This window comes from Stigmatopora argus, chromosome 2 (genome assembly GCF_051989625.1).
Source record: "Stigmatopora argus isolate UIUO_Sarg chromosome 2, RoL_Sarg_1.0, whole genome shotgun sequence".
Taxonomy (NCBI): Eukaryota; Metazoa; Chordata; class Actinopteri; order Syngnathiformes; family Syngnathidae; genus Stigmatopora; species Stigmatopora argus.
Genome location: NC_135388.1, coordinates 696644 through 716329, shown reverse-complemented (window position 1 = coordinate 716329; position 19686 = coordinate 696644). Strand labels below are relative to the sequence as shown.

The following is a 19686-nucleotide window of genomic DNA, read 5'->3' as shown; positions in this document are numbered from 1 at the left end:
AAATTCACTCAACTTCTCCCCACTTATTCCGGAATTTGGACGGACTAATCAGCTTTAGGTCATTTGGGGTAAATCGAAAAAATGAGATTTTTAGTCCACGAAAGCTTAAACAACAACAAATGTTGTTTTTTTGTGACATTTTGTGGGTGCGTCTTATAGTAAAGTGGGATTTGATTCAAAATGGCGGCGCACAGAGGTGCAGTGGCTCTTTGCTTTGCAAAGTTGACAAACCCAGATTAATATTAGAAGAAATTCACTCAACTTTTCCCTGCTTATTCCGGAATTTTGACGGACTAATCAGCTTTAGGTCATTTGGGGTAAATTAAAAAATGAGATTTTTAGTCCACAGCAGCTTAAATATGAAAAAAAATGTCTTTTTTTGTGATATTTTGTAAGTGCATCATAGTCAGATATGATTTGATCCAAGATGGCGACACGCATGGGTGCAGTGGCTCTTTGCTTTGCAAAGTTGACAAACCCAGATTAATATTACAAGAAATTTACTCAAAATTTCCCCTCTTATTCCAGAAATTTGACAGACTAATAAGCTTTAGGTCATTTGGGGTAAACCGAAAAAATGAGATTTTTAGTCCACAGTGTCTTAAATATGAACAAATGTCATTTTTTTTGTGATATTTTGTAGGTGCGTCTAATAGTCCGGTGTGATCAGATCCAAGATGGCGGCGCGCATGGGTGCAGTGGCTCTTTGCTCTCCAGTTTGGTGTTTAGTTTTTTCAGCTTTATCGTTATTTACGCAAACATTTTCTGCCGTTGCCAGGATTTAATTGATTTTGATTGATTTATCATCTTAAAACGACGGAAAGTTGCTCTATTTACTTTTGTCTATGATGATTTTATGATGTCTTCCACTTTTTATCCAATTGATTTTCCTCATACCGTTTTATTTGCTTGTGTATTAGTTAACTCTGGTTGCCGTCGACGACGGCAAAAGTCCGATCCGTTGGACGCGGGATGCTCGACGATTCGCCGCTTGAAATGGATTGGACGCTTATCGCACATGCTCAAACTGAAGCTAACTTTCTTACAAATGAGCAACGGGTCGATAAATACATAAATGCATGAATTAGTGCGTTTTAGGCAGCGGGTATTCTGTTGCCGCAGGTAAATGAATGCTAATGGCCATCTTTGACACGGCAGGAGTTTGGAACCAGATGAAAACAAACAACTTTTCCGTCAATTGTATTGAGCTGGGAGATCCGGCAATCAAATAAAATCAGATCATTGAAATGGTGTGGGATGGCGGTTAATTTAAGCCTCTTTTTTTCGCAATTATTCATATTTTGTTCTCTGGTATTTTTAAAGTAAGTGCAATGGAATGACAGGAAATGAGGGAAGAGTTCAAGTTTTGACGGACATATGAAGTAAATATGAATATGGACCATCACGTTTGGACACCTTCACAATGGGAAGGCATTGAAAGTAAGCTAGCGTAGCAGAAGAGGAGTTCAACTGTGTCAAAGCGGCGGCCCGGGGGGCAAATCTGGCCCGTCGCCTCATTTTGTGCGGCCCGGGAAAGTAAATGATGAGTGCCGACTTTGTTTTAGGATCAAATTAAAATGGAGTACAGATAATTTTTTTAATCCATTTTTTCTTTTTGTTTTTAGTTCAAAAATCATTTTGTAAAATCAAATATTTTCTGTTTTCCACTTTAATATGTGACATAATGATTAAAAGAGATTTTCAAATTAAAATGATAGATATAGATGTATATTAAATTTTCTGATTTTCCCCCTTTTAAATCAATAATTGCAATTTTTCAATCCATTTTTTTCTGTGTTTTTAGTTCAAAAATATTTTTGTAAAATCTAAAAATATTTTTAAAAAAAGCTAAAATAAACCTTGTTTTACATCTATAAAAAACGGAATATTCAGGGCTTTTAATCCATTTATAAAAAAAAAAAATCTAAATATTATATCTAAAATGATCCGGCCCACGTGAAACCGAGTTGACGTTAAAGCGGCCCGCGAACTAACCCGAGTTTGACACCCTTAACTTAAAGCTTTAGTGAAATAACTTCTTTACAGGAGTGCTGTTTTATTGCCAACTCGCCCGCTCCAAATGGTTTGGACGTCTATCACCGTCAATGGCAACCATTATAATCCACCGAATCCCATCCCCTATTTAACAAGCCAAATGACTTCAAGTCATCCCTTCCATTCATTTCTGAAAGCGAAGTTAAAACCCCCTCCCACCCCATCGTTCCCTCCCTCCCATCGTTGCCACCGACATCGCCGACCGTTCCCACCCGACGGAATCTCCCAACGCCGGGTCCAAACGCGCCTCCTCCATTTTTTATCAAGTTTCCCCAAGAGAAAGCAATATCCTCCGGGCCGTTTCATCACCACGCCGCGTCCGTCCGTCCCGCCATTTGGTCGGTCATCCGGCCGGCGTAGGGACGGCGGCCCCCATTGATCAACGCCGCGGGAGAGGCCCGCCCCGGCCTGGCCATTCGTCAAAGTTTTATCTGATTGCGGAGGTATTGGATCTATCAGTCATCGCGTACGAGGCGGGAGATTGACCTCCTCTTTGGGCATTCTTCTAAATTAGAGGCGCCCCATATTGGAGGGACGGCAACCATCCAGGCGCCTCGTTTAGCGCGTCCGCCGCCGCCGCCGACCGGATTGCGCCGAGGCCTCGGACGGCGTTCCTACGGCCCGGGCGGGCAGACGGGTGGGCGTTAGATTGCCTCGCGCGCTGACAAAGCACCTGCCAGGTGCTCATCAGGCATCCCATCCATCTGTCCATCAGCCCGGACGTCAACGGGTAACGTCGGGCGACCGCCCCGCCGCCCCGTAATGAAAGATGGGAAAACATCACACGGCCTGTCGGACGGCGTTAGCCCCGGAATGCATCCCGCTTTCAGCGGTCCTTTCTGGCAATCGCCGTCCCCGTTTGACCTCCTCGCCGACCATCCGTCATCTCGCCGCCGATCAATGTCCCTCCTCCCGCCTTTCATTCCCAGGGAGACGCCGGAGAAAGGATACGCTTTTGGACGGCCGGTGGAAAAAGTCGAGCGGCGATTCGTTTAAACCACAGGTGTCAAAGTGGCGGCCCGGGGGCCAAATCTGGCCCGACGTATCATGTTGTGCGGCCCGGAAAAGTAAATGATGAGTGCCGAGTTTCTGTTTTAGGATCAAATTAAAATGAAGAGTATAGATGTATATTATATTTCCTGATTTTCCCACTTTTAAATCAATAATAGAATTTTTTTAATCCATTTTTTCGCTGTTTTTAGTTCAAAAATCATTTTGTAAAATCTAAAAACATATTTAAAAAAGCTAAAATAAACATTGTTTTAGATCTATAAAAAACGGAATATTCAGGGATTTTAATCCAGTTCTTTTAATCCATTTATTAAAAAAAATCTAAATATTATATCTAAAATGGTCCGGCCCACGTGATTCGCGGGCCGCATAAATGTTAACTTAATTTCATGTGGGCCAGACCATTTTAGATAACCCTAACAACACCCATGCTAACCGGCCCCCCCACCCTTCTAACAAGGCGTCCACCTTCCGCGGCGAGCGATTCACGTCTCGGACAAACGCCGACTCTGATGTTTGAAACGCACCAATCAGCCGCTGTCAGTCACGCACCCCGGCTCGCGGGCCGACAGCTCGGCGGGCGCCGCGCCGGAACGCTTCCTTCGCTCATTCCTTCCGATGACACTCTGCCGATATCCGGCGAGCGCCGGCGTGCCGACGGGAAGGCGGCGCAGCCGAGCGAGCGAGCGAGCGAGCCGGGGAAATTAAAAAGATGGGCCTCCCCACTTTTTGGGGTTGCGCTTTAGGCTTGTCAAAAATACCCACGTATTGATACTTGTTTGACGGTCTAGACCAAGGGTGTCAGACTCGGGTTGGTTCGCGGGCCCCTCTAACGTCAACTCGGTTTCACGTGGGCCGGACCATTTTAGATAGAATATTTAGATTTTTTAATATATAATTGGATTAAAAGAACTGGATTAAAAGCCCTGAATATTCCGTTTTTTTATAGATCTAAAACAATGTTTATTTGAGCTTTTTTAATTATATTTTTATATTTCACAAAATGATTTTTTTAACTAAATCACAGAAAAAATGGATTAAAAAATGACAATTATTGATTTAAAAGGTGGAAAATCAGGAAATTTAATATACATCTATACTCTTAATTTGAATGATCCTAAAACAGAAAGTTGCCACTCATTCTCGGGCCGCACAAAATGATGCGGCGGGCCAGATTTGGCCCCCGGGCCGCGACTTTGACACACGTGGTGTACATTGAGAGGAGGTGTGGGAAAATATTACCCAGAAAGAGATGATGTTTGTCTTGATGTGGTATTGAGATTGTATTTAGTGTTTTTGGAGTAGGGTGGCGCGGTGAGGGAATGGTTGCAATGTTGGACTCACAGTTTTGGGGTCGAGGGTTCGATCCCAGGTGGTCTCTCCGGGCTTGTCGATGTGTGCTTTCTCCGGGTACTCCGGTTTCCTCCCACATCCCATAAAACATGAATGCTAAGCTAATTCTGCGCTAAAATGCCCTGAGCTGTGAATGGTTGTTCGTGTTGTGTCCTGTGATTGGCTGGCCACCGATTCAGGGTGCATGTAGTGAGCTGGGATAGGCTCCAGCACCCCCCGTGACCCTTGTGAGGATAGGCGGTTCATAAAATGAATGATTTTTTTTCCAGTATTGATCGTGTTGAGAATCTCAGTGTCATATATATTATAGTACTTTCTACAAATTATTCTTTCTGATAATCAATAGCATAGCATATATAATTTTTTAAATTTTTTATGTGCGAATAAGCAGTACATCAAAAGACGAAATTTAAAAAAAGGGAACATTTGCTATCTGGGTTGGATTGTCCATTAAAGTTTTCCAATACATTGTCATTCTAGTACATAAATAGCTCGTTTGTTTTTGTTTTTTTTAGTCACGTTTCATATCGTAGCCAGAATATTGTGTTAACAAACTAAAAAAAAATCATTATTTCAAAAAAGCATGCCGATCGGATATCAAATTCGCACTCTAGTGTGACCGATAACCCGAGGAGAAAGTTTATCAAGAAAACAGATGCTCTCCTCGCCGTCGTGCATCGACGTATTTGACGAGGGAAGGTCAAGTTGATCGCTGGACTCGAACGCTTAACGGAGGAGGGGGACCCTCGGGGGTCCCCGGACACGCCCGATAATCGCAAACACTTGGATTCGGTCAATCCGACTTTACGCTATTTGTCTCTTTGTCGCCAGAGTACACATGAAAAACCTCCTAATAGGATTTTTCACACATTTTAGTATCGTATTTTCTCGCGTATAAGCCGCACCCTTAAAATGGTTGAATTTGACAATTTCTCTCGTATAAGCCGCCCCCTGATTCACAATTTTTTCCTCCATATTCATGGTTTTGATAGGGAGTACAAATGTCTTACTTTGAAGGGAAAATCTTAAGAAAAATCCTGGCATGTTACACGAATTCAAAAAGGAAGTCATGTGAGCAGTACAAGCAGGAAGTGGGTCTAGTTTGTCATCCCTAGGTAAAATGGCGGCACCCTTAGCGACCAATGGCAGGTAGTAAGTGACTTTTTTCACGTTTTATGCAAGATACGCTTAATTTTTTTCCTTGAATTTCATTCATAGACGTCAAAATATTTTTTGTGTAGCGTTTTATCTATTTATCTTTTCTCTATTTTGAAAGAAATGACCGTATCGGCCATATTGTCTTTTGCGTTATGACGTTTCGTGCATGTGAAGTCTCATTTATGCGCATATAAGCCGTACCCTCGATTCAGACATCATTTTTTTAGCAATAATTACGGCGTATAGGCAAGAAAATACGGTAGGTCTTTTTCTAAAACAAGAAGTTTTGGAAGTCACTGGCAAACAGCAAAAGTGCGGTCAAACTTTTCCCAGGATTAAAAAGAACAATTAAAATTCAAGGGGTCTAATACTACCTCCTGATTAGGTGTCCGGTATATTTTTACCTCCCCAACTTTTAAAGGCAGTTTTAAAGCAGCTTCCGTTCGTTAACCAAATGAAAGCAATCAACACCTTGAGTCAAAATGGCCACTAATTGTGCTTCTGTATTTTCAATTCAGGCGCTTTCAGTTGACTTTCTGGCCTTCTAATGAGAGGCCCGTCCCAAGCGGGCCCGCCCGCCGTCGTGGGGGGAAAAGGGGGCTAATTAAGTGGCAATTAAGCAACTCGGTATGCCAGGAAACTAAACATAACCCGGTGCCGTTGCGCTCGTTAGTTGCCGAGTGGAGGAAAAACCCCAGCGGCCAGTCATCGTCTCCCAATTCGGTATTTTTAAGTTGCTCCGTCCGGCCAAAGAATAAATACACAAAGAAGAATGGGGAGAAAAATGTTGAAGTTGCTCGAGAAAAAGTCACATTCTTTCATTTTCTGAACCGCTTATACTCACAAGGAGCGCGGGGGGTGCTGGAGCCTATCCCAGCCAACTACGGGCACGTGGCGGGGGGGATACCCTGAATTGGTGGTCAGCCAATCTCAGGCCAGAAACAACTATTCACTCCTGGCTAGGAAGAACTTAGCCCTACAATTAGCCTCGCATGCGACAAACAACCAATGGCTTATAGCTAGCAACAAGTTAGCATACAACTAGCCTAGCATGTATGTTTTGGGATTGGATTGGATAACTTTATTCATCCCGTATTTGGGAAATTTCATTGTCACAATAGCAAGAGGGTGAGAATACAGACACAGCAAAAGACATTTTAGACATAAATAACTAGGTAATAAATAAATATATAACTAAATAAATAAACAACTAACTAACTAACTAACCAACCAACCAACTAACCAACCAACTAACTAATCCTCTAACCAACCAACTATCCAACTAACTAACCAACTAACTAGCCAACTAACCAACCAACGAACCAACCAATAACTAACCAGCCAACTGACTACTAACTCGCTAAATACTAACTAACCAACCAACTGACTACTAACTCGCTAACTACTAACTAACCAACCAACAAACTAACCAGCTAACTAGCCAAGCAACTACGAACTACTAACTGACTAACTAACTAACCAACCAACCAACTAACTAGCTAACTAGCTAACTAACTAACAAACTAACGAACTAAAAAACTAACTGACTGACTAACTAAATAAATAACTGGGCTGGAATATAAATATATATATATATATTCATGTGAGAGGAAAGCGGAGTACCCGGAGAAAACCCACGCAAGCCCGGAGAGAATGGGCAAACTCTAAACAGGAGGACCCACCTAGGATGGAACCCTTGAGCCCAGAACCGCGAAGCCGACGCGCTAAGCACGCGTTCTTGTTTCCCTTTATTCCATATTTGGCTAATTAAATAGCCAATCCGGTCGAGGTCAAACTTTTCCTTTCCAACACTCGGGCTCGCGGAGTTGCGGGTTGTGCCACTCGTTACTTTATTGCGTCGGAGGAAACGGCGGCGGTGGCGGCCAGCGAGCTGACAGGCGGCGCGGCGGAACACTGTGTTTGTTTAACGGAATTTCAAGTTGAGATTATTGCCTTCCTCCAATTTAGAGGCGTATCAATATTCCGCTTTGTTTATTAACGTGACAGCTGCTGGATATTGCATTTTGCCGCTTTATGTTTTCCTTTATAAGCCACTATTAAAACATGATCTATCTGCGCTTTTTACGGCCTGTCACGGCAAACCGGGAGGCGCCGTTAATGACCCCGCCTCTACAAACAAGATGGGAAATATGGCCGCCAACCGCCCGCTACACGTCTTCGCTTTAGCGTCGACGATTCAACTTTCTAAACATTACACTGTAAAAAGTACAACATTTGAATGCATCTTTTCTTATCATTTGCCCATTAAAGAGAATCGCGTGATTCAAATCCACTTTTTGTGCTGTTTGATATTTGTTAAATATAAATTCAAATTAAAAATATGTACTTACCAAACGATATGGCTGCTGGAGTTTACTTCATAACTTGGATTTATCTGAAATAAAAGCACATTTTACATTGAATTAGTTAGCATTATTTCTTCCAGGATCTTTAATATGACCAGCCAAAACCCTTTCAAAATAATAAAAGTATATCAATTATTTATGAAATAGGCACGCAAATGTATTTATAAAAGACAAAAGATTAAAAAAATGATTCATTAATTGTAGTATATAATGTAAGTATAACTCTACTATGGCAATTAAAAAAATAAGAGCGGATACAGGAAGTTTATTTTGTTAGATTTCGTCTGACATTTTATAACTTGGATTTTCCTGACTTTTCATAACTTGAATATTTTGTAATAAGAAACATTTGTGGTGAAGTACACATTTAAAAGTATGTTTTAATTGGATGCAAAAATGTACTAAAAAAGATTAGGGCATTTTAGGGTCACTTCTTTTAGTGTGGAGTTGAATAAGCCATCCAATGGGGTCGTGGTTTAATGGGCTGATTCGGGAGAGGGTGGCGTGGGTTCAAGTCCCGTGATTGTGAGTGCCAATCAACTCACTAAATAACTCATTTTTTCCCTCCACGTACATATTTACTCGTAACATACAGCAGCGGCATTTGGTAAATCTATTTATGTTTTAACAAGTTGTTATTAGAAAAATAAATACTATTACATTGCCTCGTAGTTGTGGTGTTTATTACGCTGATGAGGACACGTTCACACCTTTAATTGGCTTTGGCAACAGATGCTTATTTTGTTATTTTTTCATTTCTGATTAATTTTCATCAATTAACTTTGTTTCAAAAAATGGCCATATCATTAAACATAGTTTTTTTCTTAAAGAGACAATATTCCATGACATAGAAAACGTTGAATAAACGCAAAAGTACATCAAAAATGCTGAATGTAAACTTAAAAAAAATACAGCTAAAATTGTTTTAAAAATGCATGAGGATTAAAAAAAAATCAATAATGAAATAAGAAGAAATCTAATTAAATACAGGTATAGATACACTATAAAATATGTAGGCTAAAAAGAGAAAAACACACTATAAAAAATGTAAAGGACAAAAAAATCCTCATTTTTTTGATATTGCTAAAAATATATATATTTTTAATTTATTAAGGTATTCCAGACCACTTATTCTCACAAGCATGCCGAGGGTGCTGTAGTTTATCCTAACGGAAGATGGGCAGCAGCCATAATGAGCTCTCAGTCAAAATAGATTGGACATCTAGCAACGTTAATGGCATTTAAAATGAAGCCCCGGTTGAGAAAGGTCAATAAAATAGATCACATCTGTGTGTCAAAGTGGCGGCCCGGGGGTCAAATCTGGCCCGCCGCATCATTTTGTGCGGCCCGGGAAAGTAAATGATGAGTGCCGACTTTCTGTTTTAGGATCAAATTCAAGTGAAGAGTATAGATGTATATTACATTTCCTGATGGCTGTGTTTTTACTTCAAAAATCATTTTGTAAAATCTAAAAATAATATATTAAAAAAGCTCAAATAAACTTTGTTTTAGATCTATAAAAAACGTAATATTCAGGGCTTTTAATCCATTTATAAAAAAAAAACAAATTCATATTATATCTAAAATGGTTTGGCCCACGTGAAATCAAGTTGACGTTAAAGCGGTCCGCGAACCAACCCGAGTGTGACACCCTTGAAATAGATGGTTTTTCTATCGTCCTTTTTCCCGGGTACTTTTCTCTTTTCTGTCGTCTCGCAAATTTGCGGGCCCGTCCCCATCTTGGCCGGGCGTCCAATGAACGGCGAGCCCTTCATTATTGACGAGCGCTTGAACTACACGTGTCGTAATTTGGCGGGATGAAAGCGGACGAGTCGCCGGCGGCTTAGCGATGAATAACGGATGTACGTGACGAGCCATTTGCCGGCCTTCATTGACACGCTTTAATGTCTCTTTTGCTCTTATTTATTTGATTGAACAGATTTGGGCGCCGCCTCCAAAAAGTCAAGCCAACGTTTTCAAAGTGTTCAAAGTGAATCGCGAATGAGAACGCCGACGTCACGGAGACGCGCGTCTTCGCTCCGGCGGAAGACGACGGCGCCCGATCGGATTCGGGAGGGTGACGGAGTTGAAAGACAGTCGGCGTAAAGAAGAAAAAAAGGGGAATGTAGAAATTGGAATGACAGTCACAAACAAAAGTTAATGAAAATGTTCCGGTGAATTTTTTTAAGGTGGCTCGGTGGATAAGTGGTTTGTGCGTGGGGCTCGCTGTTCTAGGATCGAGGGTTCGAATCCCAGGTGGGTCCTCAATGTGTGGAGTTTGCATGTGCTTGCGTGGGTTTTCTCCGGGTACTCCGCTTTCCTCCCACATCACAAAAGCATGCATGCTAGGGTAATTGTATGCTAAATGGTCCCTGGTGATTGGTTGTTTGTGTCTTTGTGGCCTGCAATTGGCTGTCGACTGATTCGGGGTGTTCCCTGCTAGCCGGGATAGGGCTACGGCACCCCCAGCGACCCTTGTGAGGATAAGCGGTTCCGAAAATGGATGAAAATTTTTAAATTGGAGGGAGTAAATCTAAGACGATTTGAAAATCAGGTGTAAAAAAATGAAAAGATATAATAAAATAATAAGGAAAAACAGAAATAAAAAATAAAGAAGGATTAGAAACAAATTAACATGAGCTCAAATCAATAAGACCATTTTAAAATGAAGAATTAGACCAAATAAATAAAAGACGATTTGAAAATCAAGTGTAAGAAAAATGGAAGAAAATGACAAAAATATAATAAAATTATGATAAAACAGAAATAAAAATGAAAGATATTGCAGGATTAGAAACAAATAAGCATGAGATCAAATAAATAAGAGCATTTGAAAATGAAGAATTAGAAATAAATGAAAGACGTGTAAAAAAAATGGAAGAAAATGACAAAAATATAATAAAATTATGATAAAACAGAAATGAAAATGAAAGATAATGCAGGATTACAAAATATTGAGATCAATTAAATAAAACCATTTGAAAATGAAGAATTAGACCAAATAAATAAAAGACGATTAGTAAATCAAGTGTAAAAAAAAAATGGAAATGACAAAAATATAATAAAATTATAATAAGGAAAAACAGAAATAATAATGAAAGATAATGCCGGATTAGAAAAAAATAAACATGAAGAATTAGACATAGAAGAAAATTCTACAAAAAAAAACCTAAAATAACAATAAGTCAGAATGAGATGGACTAATCTTGACAAAGTGCCAACGTGATGACGATGATTTGTAAAAGAAGAAAAAAAAAAGAAGATTTCCAAGGTTCAAAACGTATCGTTCGTCAAAGAGGCAGCCGGCGCGAGTTTGCGTGAAGAAAACGTTCCGAAGCGCTCGTGTCAGGATTTCCCGGCGCCTGACGGACCCGGACGCCATCTCACCTAAGATGACACTTGACGGGAATTATCCTAATCGCGCGATTACACGTGTACTTGAGATTTGCCCGCTCGTGACACTCTCCGTGTCACGCGCCACCGCCAAAGCCAAAGCAGATGGCTTTGGCGCCTCCTTTTCATCCTCGACAGCGGCGAGCGAGCATCCATCCGGCACCCCCCCAAACTACAAATATTCCGGACTTTCAACACGGCTTCTTTTATCTATTTTTTGGCCTGAATATAAGACGACTCCTTCTTTGTCAAGTTTGTCAAAAGACTTTTTGAACACCAAATTCAGGAAATAATGACAGTACAGTAATCCTTTGAATACCGCGGTTTGTGTAGAACACAGGTGTCAAAGTGGTGGCCCAGGGGCCAAATCTGGCCCGACGCATCATATTGTGTGGCCCGCAAAGTCAATGATGAGTGCCGACTTTCTGTTTTAGGATCAAATTAAAATGCTAGATATCTCTCTCTCTCTCTCTCTCTCTCTCTCTCTCTCTCTCTCTCTCTCTCTCTCTCTCTCTCTCTATATATATATATATATATATATGTATATATATATATATATATATATATATATATATATATATATATATATATATATGTATATATATATACATAGATAGATAGATTATATTTCCAGATTTTTACCCCTTTTAAATCAATAATTGAATTTTTTTAATCAATTTTTTTGTGTTTTTAGTTCAAAAATTATTTTGTAAAATCGAAAAATACATAAAAATATTTTCTGTTTTCCACTTTAATATGGAACATAATGATTAAAAGAGATTTTCTAATTAAAATGATAGATATAGATGTATATTATATTTCCTGATTTTCCCCCTTTTAAATCAATAATTGTGTTTTTTTAATCCATTTTTTCTTTGTGTTTTTAGTTCAAAAATCATTTGGGAAAATCTAAAAATATATAAAAATATTTTCTGTTTTCCAGTTTAATATGGAACATCAGGATTAAGAGATTTTTCCTTACTAAGAAAAAAAGCTCAAATAAACATTTTTTTAGATCTATAAAAAACTAAATATTAAGGACTTTTGATCAAGTTCTTTTAATCCGTTTGTAATAAAAAATCTAAATATTATATCTAAAATGGTCCGGCCCACATGGTATTAAGTTAACATTAATGCGGCTAGCGAACCAACCCTTGGAGTAGAAGTAGCCAAAGAATGCTAACATAGAACTACGTTAGCATCTGAAGCGGTCCTCGTACCTCAAGACCTCGTCGGTCCCGCGTCAAAAGGATCGCGCTTGGCGGCGTCACCTCGCGGCGCGCTAGCGCGACATGGCAGGCGGCCGGGCTAATCCCAGCGCGTGAGGGACGGGGCCCGGCCCCCGGCGTCAACGGGCCCCGACGGAGGCGCATTGAGCCGGCCCGCTTAGTGTCAGTCGTCGGGTGCCACTCAGCGGCCTTAATCGCCGCCGCGACTGACGCCCGGGCCTTCGCCTTTGACGGCGGGGGTCTTAACCGGCGGAGACGAGGGTTCTCATCCAGCTTAGCGCCGAGATGATGCCCGCGATTCCGTTCCCGCGTAAATACGGCTCGCAATCCCAGCCTTGGGAGGGGGTGGGGCGGTAGTTTGTCCGGATGCCGTAGGTGAGGGTGAAGGATCATCTTCAGTGTCACGTAAGGTCCGACAAATCTTATATTTTATTTATTTATTTTATGATTCAATTAAGCGCTAAGTTTACGTTTCAAAAGTTTTAAAATTCATGTGTTGAAAGCTGCAGGAAGCCGTGAAAATAAATAAAGATATTGGGAAAAAAAGTTTCTTTAGAAGTGTATATACAATCGTACCTCTACTTACAAATGCCTCTGCTTACAAATGTCGCTACTTAAAAATGTCGCTAATTACAAATGCCTCTATTTACAAATGCCTATATTTACAAATTCCTCTACTTACAAATGTCGCTACTTAAAATTGCCTCTACTTACAAATGTCGCTACTTAAAATTGCCTTTACTTACAAATGCCTCTACTTACAAATGCCTCTACTTACAAATACCTCTACTTACAAATGCCTATATTTCCAAATGCCTATATTTACAAATTCCTCTTCTTACAAATGTCGCTACTTAAAAATGCCTCTACTTACAAAAACCTATATTTACAAATGCCTATATTTACAAATGCCTCTACTTACAAATGCCTATATTTACAAAATCCTCTACTTACAAATGTCACAACTTAAAATTGCCTCTACTTACAAATGCCTCTACTTACAAATGCCTATATTTACAAATGCCTCTACTTACAAAGGTCGCTACTTAAAAATGCCTCCACTTACAAATGCCTCTACTTACAAATGCCTCTATTTTCAGATGCCTCTCCTTACAAATGCCTCTAGGTACAAATTTTTCAGGTTACAAAAGCTTTTGATACGCAAACGAGTGTCTCAAGATACAAAAACAAGATCCAAGTTACGAAATCCCCTTCCAAGTATCCAGAAAAAGTGTTCACTTCACCCACATGACTTCTAAAGCGTTCCCAGTCACGAGGGATCGGACGTCCGGCGCCGTCCGAGGGAGCCAATTGCTTCGCCCTTTGTTCGGGGGGAGGAGAGCCGTACGAGCCGTACGAGCCGTCCGAAACAAACGACTTTCCCTCCCCTTGATTGCGACGCGCTTGAATTAAGGCTGCTTTTTAATGCGGGTCTTCTAATGAAGCATTAAGCGGTGTCACTTGGCGGGCCACTAACGGGTGCGCTCAGTTCTGCTTGTCTGCATGATCACGGTTGGGGCCAGCAAGTCAATTATAATGAAGGCAGAGATGGTCCAATTAACGTTAAAAGCAGCCGAGTGCGCCGCTCGCTAATTAGCTGTCGGCGTTACGCCGCCGTCGGCCGGGCTCCGCCTATTTCCGCAGAGTGACGGAGACGACGGGAATATTAGCTTCATCGCTTTCTTTTTTGGCTGAGGGGGTTTCGTTCTTTGTCCGCCTTTCATCCGGACCATTCTTATCTCTTTTATTATTTATTTATTATCTATCTAAAGTGGGAGTCAATTTGAATTGGTCTATACATTGGTGAATGGATTTGAAATCAAAATGTATAATATACATACACATATAATATATAGGCGACCCGAGGCCTAAGTGGTTAGCACGTCAGCCTCACAGTTCTGGGGTGCTAGGTTCGAATCCAGGTCGGTCCCCCCTGTGTGGAGTGTCCACGGGCCGGTGTGGGTTTTCTATGGGTACTCTGGTTTCCTCCCACAATCCAAATACATGCATGCTAGGCTAACTGGTTGAACACTCTAAATTTACCCTAGCTATGAGTGATTAGTCGTTTGTGGCTTTGTGACGTGTGATTGGCTGGCCACCAAATCAGGGTGTCCCTCCCCCATCTTGTGCTGGGATAGGTTCTGGCCACCCCCCGCGACCCTTGTGAGGATAAGTGGATAGTGGTTCAGAAAATGAATGGATATACATATACATACATGTATATGTACGTGTATGTGTGTGTGTATTTGTGTGTATGTGTATGTGTGTATGTATGTATGTGTGTGTGTCTGTGTGTGTATGTGTATGTGTGTATGTGTGTGTATGTGTATGTGTGTGTGTGTCTGTGTGTCTGTCTGTGTGTGTGTGTGTGTGTATGTGTATGTGTGTGTATGTGTGTGTATGTGTGTATGTGTGTATGTGTGTGTGTATGTGTGTATGTGTGTATGTGTGTGTGTATGTGTGTATGTGTATATATATATATATACACGTATATATATGTATACATGTGTATGTATGTGTGTATATATATATATGTATATATATACATACACATGTATACATATATACACGTATACACATATTTACGTATATATATATATATATATATATATCCTGTTTTTTGATTTTAAAAAATTCAGAGGGTGGGAACAAATTAATTAGGATTTAGTTAATTTCTATGGGAAATGTTGATTTGAGATACGAGTTAATCGACATATTAGTTCGGCCCCGGAACGCTTTACGCTCCTATCTCAAGGTATGACTGTATATTTATATACACATATACAAAGATATACATAAAAAAGAAATGAGTAAGCAGTTGATTTGGGTTTTGGGAATGAATAAAAAAGGGTCGCATGAGTGTCAAATGTTTTTGGAAGAGTTTTGATGAAGCTTTTGGCTCTTTTGTCCGGATGGGGCATACGTATTTCCAATTGTTTGGGTCGTTCCCACTGGGTCGCTGGCCATTTTCCCTCACACTGTCTGTCTTCCAACATCATCCCTCTTAATTCTGCCTTTCGTCCGTCCCGGGAGACGTCACGCTTTGGAAAGTGGACAATTAAACGGAGCAATGAGGAGAGACCAAAAAAAGAAGGAGATAAAAAAAAGAAAGAAAAAGAAAAAAGAGAAAGCTTGAAGGCTTTTTTTTTTGATGGCAGCTTTAATTTAAAAGAGTGGACATGAAGCTTCTTTCTTTTACTTTTTTCTTACATTAAAGAACGGCGCCAGCAAAGTGAGTTTGATCTTGATGAGCTTTCACACACGTTCATAAATTATTAAAACTCCTCACACTTTTTCAAATATATTCTTTTTTTTTTCTTGTGCTACCCGTCAAATGTTGAGTACGGATAGAAAAGTAGACATCTTTTAAGTCTTTAGTTCATTTTAAAAAGGACATTGCAGTTTAGGAAAGTTACAGACGGATGTAGAAAATTATTATTTCAAAAAAATGCCATTAAATTAGTTCATATTTTTTAATACTTTCAAATCTAATTAAATATAAAAATTATTTAAATAAAAAATTATCATCGGGATGTTCAACGCTATCAAATGAGTCAAGTAAAAGAAAAAAATATCAATAAATAAATCATTTTCCAACAATACTTTGATAAAGTGATGGCAAATAAGCGAGGTAAAATGCGCAGATTTATCTAATATAAATAAACAAAATATGTATTCACAAATGACACAAAAATGAAGAAAAAATAGAAAAAATATTCTATTTCCAAATGATCTATGACTACTCATTTCTGTTGCTGACAACTTATTATGTGAATACTTATTGCTTATTTATTGACAATGTATCTTTATTATGTATTGATTATTTATTTGTAATAAATATAAAAATTATTTAAATAAAAAAATATCATGGGGATGTTTAACGCTATCAAATGAGTCAAGTAAAAGAAAAAATAATGAATAAATAAATCATCATTTTCCAACAATGCTTTGATAAAGCGATGCCAAATAAAATTGACGTAAAATGCGCAGAATTATCTAATATAAATAAACAAAATATGTATTCGCAAATGACACAAAAATGAGGAAAAAATATTCTATTTCCAAATGATTTATGATGACTACTTATTTATGTTGCTGACAACTTATCATGTGAACCTTATTGCTTATTTATCTTTATTATTTATTGATTATTTATTCGTGCACTTCATGGTAAAGCTTCCAATCTCATTATAATGGCAATAAAAGCATTCAATTAGATTCTATTCAATATAATTCAATTAAAAAAGTGGACTCAACACCTTGTATAATAAAATGGCAAAATACATCCCCTAAAAAATATCATTTTTATAACTACCAGCATTTTTTGGCCAACTTTTGATGGCAAAAAGTGAACGACATCACAAATTGGATTAAATAAAGGATGAATACGTGATTTATTAGCCGCTGCCGCCGCGCTGCTTTAGATGGATTACTACATGTAACCTTTGACCCCATTTACCGAGCTCCAGCTTGGCCTGTGTGTGTGTGTATATGTGTGTGTATATGTGTTTGTATTTGTATGTGTGCGTAACTAAATCGGCCAGCTGTAATGTAGCGACAGGATGCGACTGGTTGATCAATGGCCATTAATGAACGCTGTGTTTTCATAGGCCAATAACAAAGTCTGGCCAAAGTAAAGAAAAGAAACACTTTGTAACTTGTTCCTCATTTCAATATTAGCCATTAATTTCTTAATAAATAGAAAATAAAATATCAACGCCCACTTTTTGTGACTCAATGTCTCGTTTTACCACTTGGCAGGGTCGATTTTTACTCTGGGCAATGTAGGCAACCGCCCTGGGTGCCATCTGTTGGGGGCGCACGGTTTTTTTTAAAAACAATATTCGCAGTTGTGTTGAGTATTGCATAGCTTTTTGCCAATTGCTCCGCTTATTAATGATTGGAACTCTACTTATTAAGCGATTAAAAACGTACCGATACGGATTAGAGCCCAAATGGGTAAAACGAAATCGGTTTTAACAAAATTTACTTTAAAAAATCCAGTACAAAAGGTGTTATACAGCGTACACAATTTGAAATGTTCAAAAAACTATAAGGGGAAAAATAGGCATGCTATTGTCCATCATTTCCACCTTAAGCCAGTGATGTAGATCACGTGCAACCTCGCCCCCTATCGGTAGTAAAGCATCACTGCCTCCAAATCCAAAAGTGGGCGATAAAATGTTTTTTTAACTGCAAAGATGTCGTATGTGATGTATGTAGTGATTTCGCAAAGGCACAAAAAATGCAGTCCAGTGGGACTGATAGTCCAAGCCAATTTGACCAAGAACGACAACAAGCCCACATGAGGCGGCGCGGGTAACGTCACGGCGTCGTGTTAATTTTTCATTAACGCCGACGGTCGTTTCCGACATTCCAACATCCTGTTTCCTGTTCTCGTCTCAACTCAAGCGCGGCGACGACGTAAAACAAATTAGCCGCGATGCGCGATAAAAAATCCAAAGAAAAGAAGGGATCATTGATACGGGCTGCATCATCACGGAACCTCATTTGTCGTCAATAAGACTTTAATTGTCGCCGTGGTTATTGTCGGAAGGAAGCCTTTTTTATTTATTCCTCTTGCCATATTTGCGCTTTATGATGGAGGACGCGCTTAAGTGGCAGAGACGGCGGAATTATCGGTGGGAGACAGAGACAAATGCGTCCGCATTGACAGCTGTCCTCCATTTGAGGCCCGGACGGACATACAAATGAGGACCACAAATCACAAGGTGGTTTTTAATCCCGCCAGGCGAGCCGGACGGATGGACGGATGGACGCCGGGGGGTGTTTGGACTTTGACAAAGTGATCACTCCAAGATCAAATATGAAAAGAATCAGCATTTAGCGTCGTCACATAATGGGAGTTTGTTATTTAGGATTGTTTTGGTCCATGTACTTCACCTTTGGAACGGACAAAGAATCTTTATCGGGCGCTCGCGGTTGACAAACGCGGGACGTTTAACAGAAGAGACCTGATTTATATGCCAGGAAAAAAATAAATAAAATAAAAGCAAGAGCCGGGACGCTTTGAAGCGTCTTTAAAAAATCAATTATAGTTACACATACAAGATATGAAACGTGAAAGAAAATGAAACATCCTCAAAATGTAAAATTCACTTCCTGCAACCTGTCTTTTATTTTGAAATTGGCACGCTGAAATTGCTCTCCCAACATAGTGCTGGCTTGCTATTGGCTAGGAAGGACCCGCGTGAGGGTGTCAGACTCGGGTTGGTTCGCGGGCCGCTTTACCGTCAACTTGATTTTATGTGGGCCGGACCATTTTAGATATAATATTTAGATTTTTTTTTTAATAAATGGATTAAAAGAACTGGATTAAAAGCCCTGAAAATTCAGTTTTTTTATAGATATAAAACTGTTTATTTGAACTTTTTATTCTTAGTAAGGGAAAACATCTAATAATCACTTGTTTTTCATTTCAAATGGAAACAATTTTTTTAAAAATTATATTCAATATTAAAGTGGAAAACCGAAAATATTTTTATATATTTATTTCTAGATTTTACAAAATGCTTTTTGACCTAAAAACACCAAAAGAAAAAAATGGACAAAAATTGCAATTACTGATTTAAAAAGAGAAAAATCAGGAAATATAATAAATATAATATACATCTCTACTCTTCATTTGAATTTGATCCTAAAACAGAAAGTCGGCACTCATCATTTACTTTCCCGGGCCGCACAAATTGATGCAGCGGGCCAGATTTGGCCCCCGGGCCGCCACTTTGACACATGTGGTCTACACGATGCCAAAGCCGACGTTAGCTTGGCGCGCTAGCTAGATTATTCGTTATATTCAAAAGGCTGGCATTGCGAGTGGCAGCCGAATAAAAATGCGCACGTAAACACCCAATTTAACAACTTTAAATGAGGTTACACACACTAAAAAAAGTCCATAAGGGATTCAAACCCTGCAATGATCCTAGAAAAAGAAGAAAAAAACACTACTACGGTGGTTAGCGCGTTGGCGTCACTGTTCTGGGGTCGTGGGTTTGATCCCAGTTCAATCATCACTGTATGGAGTTGGGTTTTCCCCGGGTACTCCGGTTTCCTCCCAAAAACATGCAGGCTAAGCTAATTGTACACAAAATTGCCCCTAG

General features: G+C 39.6%; 1 protein-coding gene across 1 annotated transcript in view; it reads right to left on the bottom strand.

The window, feature by feature from the left end:
* The window catches only part of znf507 (zinc finger protein 507), a 118516-nt gene that overhangs the window by 63457 nt on the left and 35373 nt on the right, over positions 1–19686 (bottom strand). Inside the window, exon 4 of the mRNA XM_077594168.1 lies at positions 7929–7972. The gene's annotated coding sequence lies outside the window, so the exon portion shown is untranslated. The remainder of the gene's footprint in view (positions 1–7928; positions 7973–19686) is intronic.